The 12,216-nt window shown below is 45.3% G+C and overlaps 1 non-coding gene across 1 annotated transcript; it reads right to left on the minus strand.

Annotated features, from left to right (window-relative positions):
* Nucleotides 1–4,664: 4,664 nt before the first annotated feature.
* On the minus strand, nt 4,665–11,796 carry LOC115332419. Its single transcript, XR_005798057.2, has 2 exons — nt 11,757–11,796; nt 4,665–11,222 (listed from the first exon to the last, which is right to left on the minus strand). It is a non-coding gene; the product is annotated as an uncharacterized LOC115332419 (transcript).
* Nucleotides 11,797–12,216: the final 420 nt, after the last annotated feature.

The raw sequence follows: 12,216 nt of genomic DNA on the forward strand, positions 1-12,216 counted from the left end.
AAATTTCAATGTGTTCTCAAAGGCAACTACAACCATTTACACAAGGTTTTGAAAAACTTCATCGAATGATGGTAAACGAGCAAAAAACATGTCTTGAGCATGCTGCCGCCCAGCCTCTGCAAAGCTCCAAAAGGTTGACTTCGGTACATGCAACATGGCCGTCCGGTGGCAGCACTTGCTCTGCAGCGACCAAGTGGGGATCTGCGATCCAGCAAATTGTCACTGAAATAAGTGATCAATACCAACTTCATTAATTGCAGTAGGTTTCGCCGAAATCTTGTTCTGCCCAAAGAGGAGGAATAGACCCTTTGCATAAGTCCTAAAAAGGCCGTGCGTGCTGCGTGAGCAATTTTCGGAGTCCTCGGTACGCCCCACCCATCGTCTTTTCTCCTGCTACCACGCGACACACGCGATCAGGCGCAGGTTACAAAGGCAACAACGCTGAAGCGACGGAGTCGAACCGCCAGACGAGCAACAATCGCACAGAAATGAGGGAGAGGGTGTCGCATTGGCCAGACTGTGAGGCTGCCCCTTTCTCATCCTCTCCTTTGCACCAGCTCCGTCGTCTGCTAGACCAATGTTTTGTCAAACCTAGTCAAATCCTGCCACGGCTGCGGTGCAAAATAAGTAGATTCGGTGACACTGCGAGACGTGAAGGTCTGTCAAAGTCTGCCCAATGGCACAACTCAGACAAGAGTCAACCTAGGTACCACAAGGAGCACAAATACGGCACACTGCCAACAATGTTTCGGCAGATGGCCAGGATGGCGGATGGCTGCGCCGGCTGCTGCTGGTGGTAGCTGCTGCAACTCATGCACAGTCGCGGAGATGGAACGAGAAAGTGCGTGATCAATACCAAGGGTTCCCAAAATCCCCTGCCGTCGCGGAGGTGTATGTATTGCAAAATGTTTATTGGAACTGTCTGCAATGACCTTTACTGTCTTTGCCATAGATGCAACCTGTGACAATAACAATGTTAGACGAGAACGGAACACTTTCACACACTGTATTCTGAGCACAGTACAGGACATTTTGACGTCATGCAGTTGATACTCAGCAGCAAAACGGCTGTAATAAAAGCAAGCAGAACATATCGAACATTATGACCTCCATTGAGCTACAAGCAAGTTCTACATACACAGCTGTAGTTCTAACGTGACAGAGACACACAGTAGCAGCAGCATGGAATCACCTTGGCTTTGGGCCCAGGCTTGTTTGAGCACCTTGCAGCTTCATCATATGGGAAATGCCTTGCTCAGTTGTGTGCGAGAGCTGGACAAAGTGCAAGATAAACCGTGATGGAACAAAAATTCTTTTAAGCCTACATCATGTACCCTGTTGATTGGTTAGCAATAGTTTGATAATTAACGAAGTAAAGCAGCCCACATAGTGAAAGAGTGAATGGATAAATAAAATGTGTACGGCATATGTACAAATAGTGACATCTGGAGACACTACACAACAAAATTGTAGTGCGAAAGCAAAACATGGTTTCCGAAAGAGCCTACATAAAGTATTTGGTCATTTGCACAAAACATATTAGTCAGATAAATATGCAGGAAACGTAGAACAAGTAACCAGAGAACTCAGTATGAATCAAATAAGTGACAAATGTTTTAAAAGAGAGATCATATTTCAGCGTCATCTAATGTTTGAAACGGATATTGCAGATGGGTGGTGCCAACTGCAATGTACTAGTTCCAACAAAGAAACTAATTTGAAGAAATTACAAAAAGGTAACATGTTTGCTCGAATGATCTATAAATTATAACCCCTCGGCAAACGTTTGTGTAGGATGAACATATAACCTAAGGGCCCCGCGTGCCGGATGGTCTAGCTATGGCACTGAGCAGACGTACGAGAGTTATGGTGTTCTTCGCTGTACAGTTACCTCTTTATTTCTTTCAGTTCCCCCCCCCTTCCCCCCCCGATGGTGTCAAAAGACTACCACTCTGTACAAGGCACTTAGTTCAGTACTAAACATCCTCATGAAATTCGCATCTCATTGTCACGAGCCGTCTGCGGCGTGCCGAAGCCAGGCATTCTGAGGATTCACACAGAACCCCGAAATGTGTAGCAGCTAGAAGCTTCTATAGGTCTCGTCACGGTGGCATTGAACCACAATAGAGCAAACTACCTAATGTCTGGAATGTCCAAGTTTTGCATCGGCGCACATCTTTAACTTCTTTCACTAGCCACTAAAGGCCGCCATTAGAATGTACAGATGATGTACAGTTAGATGATAGTTAGTGGCTAGACTGGATTTCGAAAAGGATTTGTAATGACCCAAGCACCAGGCAGACGAGAGCCCCAAACGTCGGCTACCTAGCGTGCTTTGCCTTGATGTGCTGCACCATCGCCGACTTGGAGATGAACGCACGGACGCAGTGGTCACACCTGTACGGACGCTCGTCCGTGTGAGTCCGAGAGTGGTCCAACAGGTGATGCTTGCGGGCAAAGGAGAGCGAGCACATGTTGCACTGGAACGGCTTCTCCCCGGTATGGATACGCATGTGGTCAGAGAGCTTCTGCTTGCGGATGAAGCCCCTGCCGCACACCTGGCACCGGTAAGGTTTCTCACGCGTGTGGCAGCTAATCATGTGGTCTGTCAGGCTGCTTTTGCGCGCAAAGTCGGACGGACAGAGGTTGCACACAAACGGACGATGGCTGGTGTGCGTGGTCAGGTGCCTGTCAAGGCTGTGCCTGAAGGGGGTGGAGTACTTGCACAGCCGGCACCGGAGCATGCCGCCCGCCGTGACTTCTGCGGGGCCCTCGGAAGACAACGAACGGACCCAGTCGCCCGCTGTCCCGGAAGAAAAGTGCAGTTGAATTAAGCACACGAGTTACAAAAATGGTATGCCTGCTTACGGTAAAGCAGCGAGCATGCACCTCTGTTGTAAAAAGTGCCCACTCCCTTCTCTTGACTGTCGCAGAAAGAAAGAAAACTGAGCCAAGGCACACAAGTTAAAAGGATAGCACGTCCGCTTACCATATAACACTTAGAGCATGAGCGCATGCTACAATAAGTGCCCACCGCTACTTGTGACTGTCTCAGAAAAGTTTGCCAAGGCACACAAGTTAGAAGGCTAGCATGTCTGCTTACTGTATAACAAATAGAATTCCGTGTTTTCTGATAAACCCGGAAAACTCCGAAAAACACTCTCCGGTCAAATTTTCGTCAATTTGTATTTATCCAAAAAACAATATCGAGGTCATGATGGCAAAATTAAAATAAAAGACGGTATTTTATGATGTAAGCTCTTCAGGGCACAGGGTTAGTTGTTCCTAAGGAGTTGCCACATCAGTTGTTTTCTTGTTCCTCTTTTAATCTAGGATTATTAAAAAAAAAGGGAGTTTCCTATTTATCTCATCAGGGTTCGTTCAGTACAACTTATAATTACAACGGGTCACCAAACTACTGAACAAGGACAAAAGCACTGTCCGATTACCAGTTTGGGCAATACTAATGAGTTCCTTAGATAGAGGAGGAGCTGTGTTTTTATAAGAGGGAAAGATATGAAACCAGTAGACTTCACAAGAAGGGTAGAGCAGCTGAGGCATTTATGCTTCCCAACGACTATGTCCAGGAGATTAGCTATTTCAAAGTACCGACGTTTATTAAAGTAACACTCGTTAGCAAGATTTGTCGTGATGCAGTTAGTACTGTCAATCGCAAGGGTGCCAATGCCGAATGCAGCTGCAGAAATATCTTTCGATACCGGAGTGTTTTCCTAAATTTAAGGTATGTTTTTATCCGAACGTTCATTTCTATAATGAATTTTGAAATACTGGGACACAATAAAAGTAAACTCCGAATTTCGAATAACTTGGAATATAATAAAAATAAACTCCGATAAACCCCAAATTCCCAGTGAAAAATAAACTCTGAAAACGTGGAACCCTACAGATAGAATGTGTGCCCCTGCTCCAATAAGTGCCCACCCCCACTTCTGACTCTGTATTAGAAAAGTTAAGCCAAGGCACACAAGTTACAAGCATAGCAGGTCTGCTTACTGTAAAACACAGAGCATTACGTGCTTACGCTTGTGCAAAGCGGTAAAGCTTGTATGACATTACCTGCACGAGAAGGGTTTGAAAAGAGCAGCACAGCCGCTCTAAAATTGAGGGGTTCGGACAGACCCCTGCATTGCTCCTATACCATACTGCCAGAACGAACGAGGACCGAGCCTCTTCTGCTTTTTTGCCCTCGGATCTAAGAAGTGCACATCTCCACTTCCTTTTGTGACCATCTCCAACACTCCGGTGGGGCAGGTAACAGCTATTGGAGAGTGTCACCAAGCCAGGCGCGGCCTGGCAGTGAAAGCATGAAGCAGACCCAGCAGCTAAAGATACGTATGAAGCTAGGATTGCACATTACAGCCCTCATAAAAGTGCTAAGAACAGGGAGTACCAAAAATATGGTTCTTAATAATTTGACAAGTGGCAGAATTGTGACAAGACACAAAGAAAGGAGACTTTCACATGTCAAAAGCACATCTTAGCAACTGGCAATGTTTTTTTTTTTTTAATCCCTTAATTTATGAATGTGCAGATTTTTATATTTTTTACACTGGTGTAAATTTAGCTTCCAGATTGCTCATTCAAATATATAAAAACAACCCCTCTACTCATAAGTACTACAGCCATTCAGGCTACCAGCCTCATCATTATTAGCAGTATTTATTTTTAAACAGTTTTAAAAAATAAACAGTAGCAATGTTTAAATCACAACTATTTTGTGTGTCATCTCATGCAGCAACTCAGTATTACGCAAATGGTAAACAACTTTGTGGGTTTCAAGTTGGAAGTATTAAGGACATCTATTAAATCACAAAACCGAGCACAAAATCTTAAGGCTGTATTTGCTTATGCAGTAAGCTGGGCCTCATGAAAAGCAACAGGCCCATGCAGTAATCCAGAAAAGTTGAATGCAAAAGAGAAACTTAATATTCCAACTTTAGATAAGATTGACACAGATCGAGACATTTTATGACAGCTGCTTCAAATAATCAGATATGAGCAGACTGAATTGTGTTGAGTTCATACAGGAAGAAATATGCTAAAATGTGGCAACATTTATATCAGATACAAAACTTGAAAGTATAAAACAGAGAGGACGAGGACGGGAACAGGACATTTATATCAGGCACACCAGTGTAAACCAAAAGCTCAACAAAAAGGCAATCTGCCTCTCCTTTAGTTTTAGAGTTAACTCTATCAGCAAGTTCTATGAAAAATCATTTGGGCAAACCCCAATACTTTTCTGTTCGACATATTTATTGCATATATTATGGCGCCTACAAGATGTTGTAAAGCACACAGGCAGGATGCTTAACACAGCTAATGCAGACAACACTAAAGGCAATTCACACACCTGCACCCGATTATGTTACGGAAAGACGCGATCACAATCCATTGAGACATCTATGCTTCCCATGTCACGTGCAAAACTACTCTCTGAACTGATTACCAGGCAGCGCCCAAAACACGGATGTCCTGGAGACTCGGTCATAACTTTGCGCAAGTCCTCACAACGTAGTCAAACACTACTCTGTGAATGGGCCTCAACAAGCGTGAACGTCATACTGAAGCTCACTTATTCTTCAACGTAACAGCCTTTTTGGGTAGAGATTTCAAAATGCAACACGATCAATGATGTTATACAGTATAAAGAAAATGCAAAATATGAAACTGGGCAACCTAGCAGATAGCTGCAATAAAAAACATTAAGCACAAAAATATTCTATTCATTATGTACCGGCAAAGAAAGCCCAGATTAACTAAATTCTACGAAAAATGTCCTCGGCATTTGTGGTGGAATAGATCCACGGAAGTTGATGCAACAGGCTTCTAAAAAAGAGAAGCCCCCTCACTTCTAACCTAAACCACATCCGTAAGTTCAAACTCACAGGAACTCCGCGACCCGAGCTCTGGATTAGCAATCGCAACTTCGTGGTCCCATAAATCTTCGAGATCATCGAAGGCACCGACATTACTTATAACAATCTATCGAATCACAAGATGACCCCAGTCAAACCACCAGCAAGGAAAACCAAACTCATACTATATCCCCCAGGATGATGTTCTCATCCCACAAAACTCGCAAAAAAATAATAGTAGATAACTTGAATAAAGAACCATACAGCTTGACAATCAAAAATGCTTGTTGCAAGAGTAAGAAACATTCTCATACTATGTATCCCCAAGATAAAACTTCTGTCCCACAAAACCTGCAAATAAGGAAAGCTCATTTCCATAAAGCGTGTACCTACAGTCAGTTGGAACTCAAGAACGAAGGGCGAGGATGAGACGGGCCGGAAAGGAGGAAGCAGACGGAACACTAAAGAGAGAAGTAGGTTCCCCCTCTCTTCTTCAGCGTTCCGTCTGCTTCCTCCTCCCCGGCCCGTCTTACCTTCGCCCTTCGTTCTGGAGTTGCAACGGACTGTAGGGCCTTACAGCTCGACATCTAAAATGCTCGGCAAATAAACTTCAATTCCGACCGGTCCCGTACACCGTACGACAATGCGGAAAGAAAGCATCGTGGGAAAAATCACTGGTCATGTATCGCCCTGTGCCTTCCCAGCCCGTTCTTCGTCCTGAACCCCAGCGAACACCGGTCGCACTTGTGCACGGCCTCCCTGCAGTGCGTCTTCACGTGGCTCTTGAGGCCCGTGGACTGCGTGAACGTGCGGGGACACTCCGGGCACTTGAACGGCCTCTCCCCCGTGTGGATCCGGGTGTGCCTCACCAGGTCGTCGTTCTGCGCAAACGACTTGGGACAGTGCCCGCACGCAAACGGCCTCTCGCCCGTGTGGGAGCGGATGTGCACCTTGAGGTGCTGCTTCTGCGAGAAAGCGATCGAGCACATGTGGCACTTGTGGGGCCGCTCCCCGGTGTGGATGAGCCGGTGCTTGGTCAGGCTGCTCTTCTGGGTGAAGTGCTTCAAGCAGACGTCGCACTCGAAGGGTTTCTCTCCCGTGTGGGTGCGCAGGTGGGCCTGGAGCGCCGACTTGGACACGAGCCGCGCAGAGCACTGGGGGCAGCCAAAGGGACGCTCGCCAGAGTGCGACTGCAAGTGGCGCCGCATGTTGGCCAGCTTGCGAGTCATGTAGGTGCAGATCTTGCACTGGAAAAGTTTCAGGAGAGGCTTCGGCTTGGCTCGAGCCATCTGCCGTTTTGATCCGGCGTCGGCTGCACCGGGGAAAGGCAAAAATGTGTTTGTTAGAGGGTAAAGACGAAATCAAGGACGCCAGCTTAGACCCTTTTCGAAACCTTGTAAAGACGCACTGCCAGTCGCCATTTCTTGGGCACGAAGCGTGCGATTGGATCCGAGTCCTCGCCAAACGCTGACAAAGCCCTCGTGCCCAATACATGCGCAAAGTATGTGCCCAAACAATGGCCGACTTAGATAAATAAAACAGCAACTACCAGACGGAGCACATTTTTCAAGAAGGGTCTGTTGTGGCATAAACCAGTAAACACGTCCTCGAAAACCACGGCTGCTATACTTTGTTTTGACGTAGCTTAGCGAAGAGTAAAAGCTATGGCCCAGTGAGCCAACTAGAGTGGCGGAGCAAAGCGTACGACTGCTCTCCAAAGATGTGAAGTTACATGTCACGCTCTGATGGGCTCACTGGAAACACAGCTTCGGCAGCTTGCCAAGTTTCCCAAAAACAGTGTTTAGAGGCACTAAGAAGTAAAGAGGTATTGTGCAAGGCTCACCCGAAACAAATATGCACGCAATTATAACGAAGTACCAGTGCGTACAAAATAATTTTTGTTTTGCATAAGACGGCACACCATGAATTGCCCCGACCCACATAAGGAGGATCTTCCAAGTCAAAGGACCCTTCCCGGTCTTGGCATTGGTGCAGTAAAGCGGTGCAAGAGCTAACAGACCTCGTAAACAATAATTCACATACCAGACATGTATGTAATGCACTAGTTACTTATACCTAGTTACTGTTTGCGGTAACGAGTAACGTGTTTAGTTACTTTTTTACAAAAAAAACAGTAACATAGTTATTGTTAAGGCGAAACCACGAGTAGCGGTATTTTGTTACTTTTGAGGAGTAAGATGTACAACGTTTGAACAGCCTCGTTTTCATCCGAACCTTAGTACACGTCTACAGTGACAAAGGCAGATGGGCAACCCGAAAAACAACTAAACAGAATGACAGTATAGCAACGTTTATCGCTGAGCATGTCAGTCAAACTCTACAGCTGGGAATGAATGTCATTCACCTACAGAACACAATAAGGTTCGTTGGTTGAACCTTCTAGAATCGTGTACAGACTATATGTAAACCCGTAGGTTGCCAACACGGGAATGCATATAGCTCACTGTCAACTAGGAAGAAACAGAGAGAAAAGAGAGAAGGGAATCCCAGATACACCAGCTCTTTCTGAAGCACAACACTGCCGTTCCTTCGAGTGCGTCAGCAAAACGACTCTTCAGCGTCGCCCGAGACGCAGCGGGGAAACATTACTGATGAAAACTTTGAGCAGCAGCTACTGCTTAAACGCAACGACTACTAAAAAGGAACCTGTATAAACCGTGAAAAAAAGAGCAATTGTGTATTTGGTCGTCAAAGTAACGAGCAAAGTAACTTGCTACACTTACTATTTGTACAAAAATTCAGTCTCCTGACACAAAAAGGAAAACTCTTTCTCAGCTAAGTGCACGCAGCTATCCTCGCCCTTTACTCTAATGCAGTAGGCCTCAAACAATTCTCTCTCAGTTTTGTTTTTTAGTTTTCCAACTATTTTTTGCTTTGTCAAGATTAGGCGCGCACGGACACCTATCATAGTGAATTGCTAGATTACCTGATGGGGAACTTCTAACAGATAAGGCATGCTTGCGTGCCCCATCGTTGATGCACCTCCCCGTTTGCCCTATATACTATGCTTTTCCACAAGTCATAGGTATTTCGTAAACAACTGACGTTGCGCATTCAATGTACTCCGCAACGTCCTCGTTCCTCGTGTCCTAGTTTTTAGGCGCTTCACAAGTTAAACATGTACCAACTAGCCCACCTATCCATTTTACTGTAATGCATTTGTTTTGAGTGAGTAATGTGTTCAGTTACTTCTTGAACGAGTAACCGTATTTACGGTAGTTACTTTTTGAGGGTAACGGTATTTAGTTACTTTTTTGGGGTAATGTGTACATGTCTGCCACAAACCAAGAAGTGTTTGAAACGTAGCTACGCATCAGTAGATGGCTCGGATTTTCTACAATAGTGCTTACGCTGGAAAAACACTTTACTTAGGGGCAAAGATGGCTGCGTATATTTGGAAATTGAGAACCCCTGAGGATACTCTGAAGACCCCAGTTTCAAAACGCACGCTCCAAGAGGTCAGCCTCAGCCCGAGGGGTTTAAATGCTGGGTTCTCTTCTTCGTATCAAGTACAGGTGCACATTTCACATAATGGTTTCATTAAACACACTGCAAAAATGCCGATTCCAGAGTCGAGATGCACCCTTCTCGATAAACTTAAAACAATGTAGATTGAAACAATTTCGAAGTACTGAGAGCATTTCAAAGGTGTCAGTGAAGCTGTTCATGAGCACGGAAAATAAACAAATGAATAAATTAATGAAACGGCAATCACAAACAGTATGCACAAACATAATGTATTAATGGAGAAAATTCTGCAGCTCGACAAAAGATTCTCGCAACGTCTTCACACCAAGAACATCTAAACCAAACAAAAAAATTGTAAAGCAGTGGTTTTTGTTTTTTCTTACATAAGCTAAAATTAACAGTGGATAAAATTAAGGAACATAAAAATCAGAATTTCAGAGAGATGCTATAGCAACCTCGCTGTATTGAACTCAGAGTCACCATATAGTACTCATATGGGACTGTGAACTGTTACTCAATGACTCAAGCACAGAGTTAAAACTTAAATGCATTTGCTGCAGTAGGCTCGTCGGCCCACAAGGTCGTGCGCACCAATGACTGTTGGCATGCATTCGTCATACAGAGTCCATCAAAGTCGGTGAGCACACAACGAATGCAAAACGTCTCCTACTGAAAGACAAAATTATGACACGAGTCGAAATAAATCGACGGGCCCCTCACTCGAGGCACAAAGTAATCTACATTGACACAGCTCTTTGGTTAACGAGCTTACCAGCTCCTACGAATATGGAAAGCCTACAAGCCGCCTGGCTAAATCTCGCACGCAAAGCCTAAAGAAAGGAACGCTTGGCCAGTACCCATGCACCAATGAACAGCTTAACAATGCTTGAACTGAAACAAAGTAGAAAGGAAGGAATGTTTGGTCAGGCACCACACATCAAAGATTAGCTCAGCAATGCTTGAACCGAGACAAAGCAGAAAGAAAGGTCCGTTTGGTCCGTAATCACGAGTCGGGATTAGCTCGGCAACGCTCGAACTGGGACACCACTTCATCTAGGGGGTAGGTGCCCAAGAAATCCCTGGAGGTGCTACTCCGACCAATCCTCGGGTTCCTAGGACCCAAGTTTTGAGAAACCACGAAGTACCAGACATCCTCTTCTTTCCCCCTTTCAGCTCGGATGCCCAAAAAAGCAGCGATGTGGTCTCGGCGAATGAATCGGAATGCTCCATAACGATAATACCACACGTGGCACCATGAACAGACATTGGCAGCGGCACAAGTTTGTTCTCGTCGCCGACTACACACACAATTTTTCGCTTCGAAACCATGTTTGGTGCGTCACTTTCGACAAATGCCCGATATCCCCCCCCATGCATTCCGCAGACAGTGAGCCTAGGGCCTGGCAGCCCGGTGGCAAATGCGGCGGTGATACGAAAGATTGCACGAACGAAAGAATGTCCGCCGGCAGTAGGCGCACTCGAAAGGTGCTTCGCCCATGTGGCAGCGCACGTGCGACACAAGGTTGTGAGACCGCACCTCAGCGTGGCACTGAGGACACCTGAATGTTTTCCCGGTCTCGCCACTTGCGTGAGTGTTGAGGTGCTTCAAGAGAGCCTGTCTGGACGCAAACTCCGTCGGACAGAGGCAACACCTGTGCGTCGTGACCTCCGTGCGGGTGAACATGTGGCGCAGAAAGTCGACCTTGGCAGTGAAGTGGTTGCCTTGGAAGAACTGGCCGGAGGAGCCGTGGGTCTTTGTGTGAATGCTCATCTCGGTGATTGTGCGGGCGGTAAAGCTGCAGGAGGTGCATCGGATTGGCTTGGCTTTGGACCGGGGCCTGAACTTGATCTTGGCTATAGAAAAGGAACAGTTTTTTTTTACCACGATAGCGTAGTGTCGCAAAAAATTCGGCGTTAGCGGGACCAAAAAATTCTATAATGAGACGTGCACAGCCACGTGTGACGTCACACGTGGCTGTGACGTCATGATCCTATCAAACCGCTAAATTTGGCAGAAAACTTTTCCGCTAAATTTAGAAGAAAATTTTCGAGCCAAATTTAGCGGAAAATTTTCCCACAAAATTTTGCGGCAAAATTCAAATGGAAACATGTGACATCATGTGACATTCAACCTATCGACTAGACCACGCACAAGTGCTCGCGGTTTGTGAACAAGCGAGGGTTTAATGAGAAGCTTTTAAGCTTTTAAAGGCAAAGCTTAAAGGGGTACTCCAGCGACTTTTTAATCTACCTCAACTAACTATATTTTCTGACTCCCCGGCCTTTACCCTTTCCGGTATGCTATCTAGTATCACGAAATTCATAATAGTTATTGCGAAATCGGCGAAAGAAAATGATGCAAAAATTAACATTCAAATATACCCGCACTTTTCAGTGCCGTGACGTCAGTGGCGGGCAGGCTTGCCAGTCGAGCGAACAGTCTAAAAAATAGAATATGCCAATCATTTGTTCCATGCTGGAGTGAGCTTCCAAAGCATTCATTTGACACCATAAAACTGCTTCGAATCAGTTGGGAACAAATTCTACAGTCCAAAGAGTGAACCCCTGCACTTCCACTTACGTCACGTTTTCGCTGTTGCCAGTAGAGACTTTCAGTTTGAAAAACACGGTGAGGACCAAAACTGTAAATTCAATAACTTTGTGAAAAAAAAAAATTTATTTTAACCTAATATTTGGGATACTATTTTAGCGATGTTGTTTGGTGAGTTTAGCAAAATTTCAAACAAATCGGGGACCATGAAGAAATCGCCGGAGTACCCCTTTATGCGTTCCCCAAAGTTTTTTTGTTTGTCTTTTTCTTTTTAGTTGTAGCTTTTTTTTTTTCGCA

This window comes from Ixodes scapularis, unplaced genomic scaffold, assembly GCF_016920785.2.
Source record: "Ixodes scapularis isolate PalLabHiFi unplaced genomic scaffold, ASM1692078v2 PGA_scaffold10__122_contigs__length_95168666, whole genome shotgun sequence".
NCBI classification, from domain to species: Eukaryota; Metazoa; Arthropoda; class Arachnida; order Ixodida; family Ixodidae; genus Ixodes; species Ixodes scapularis.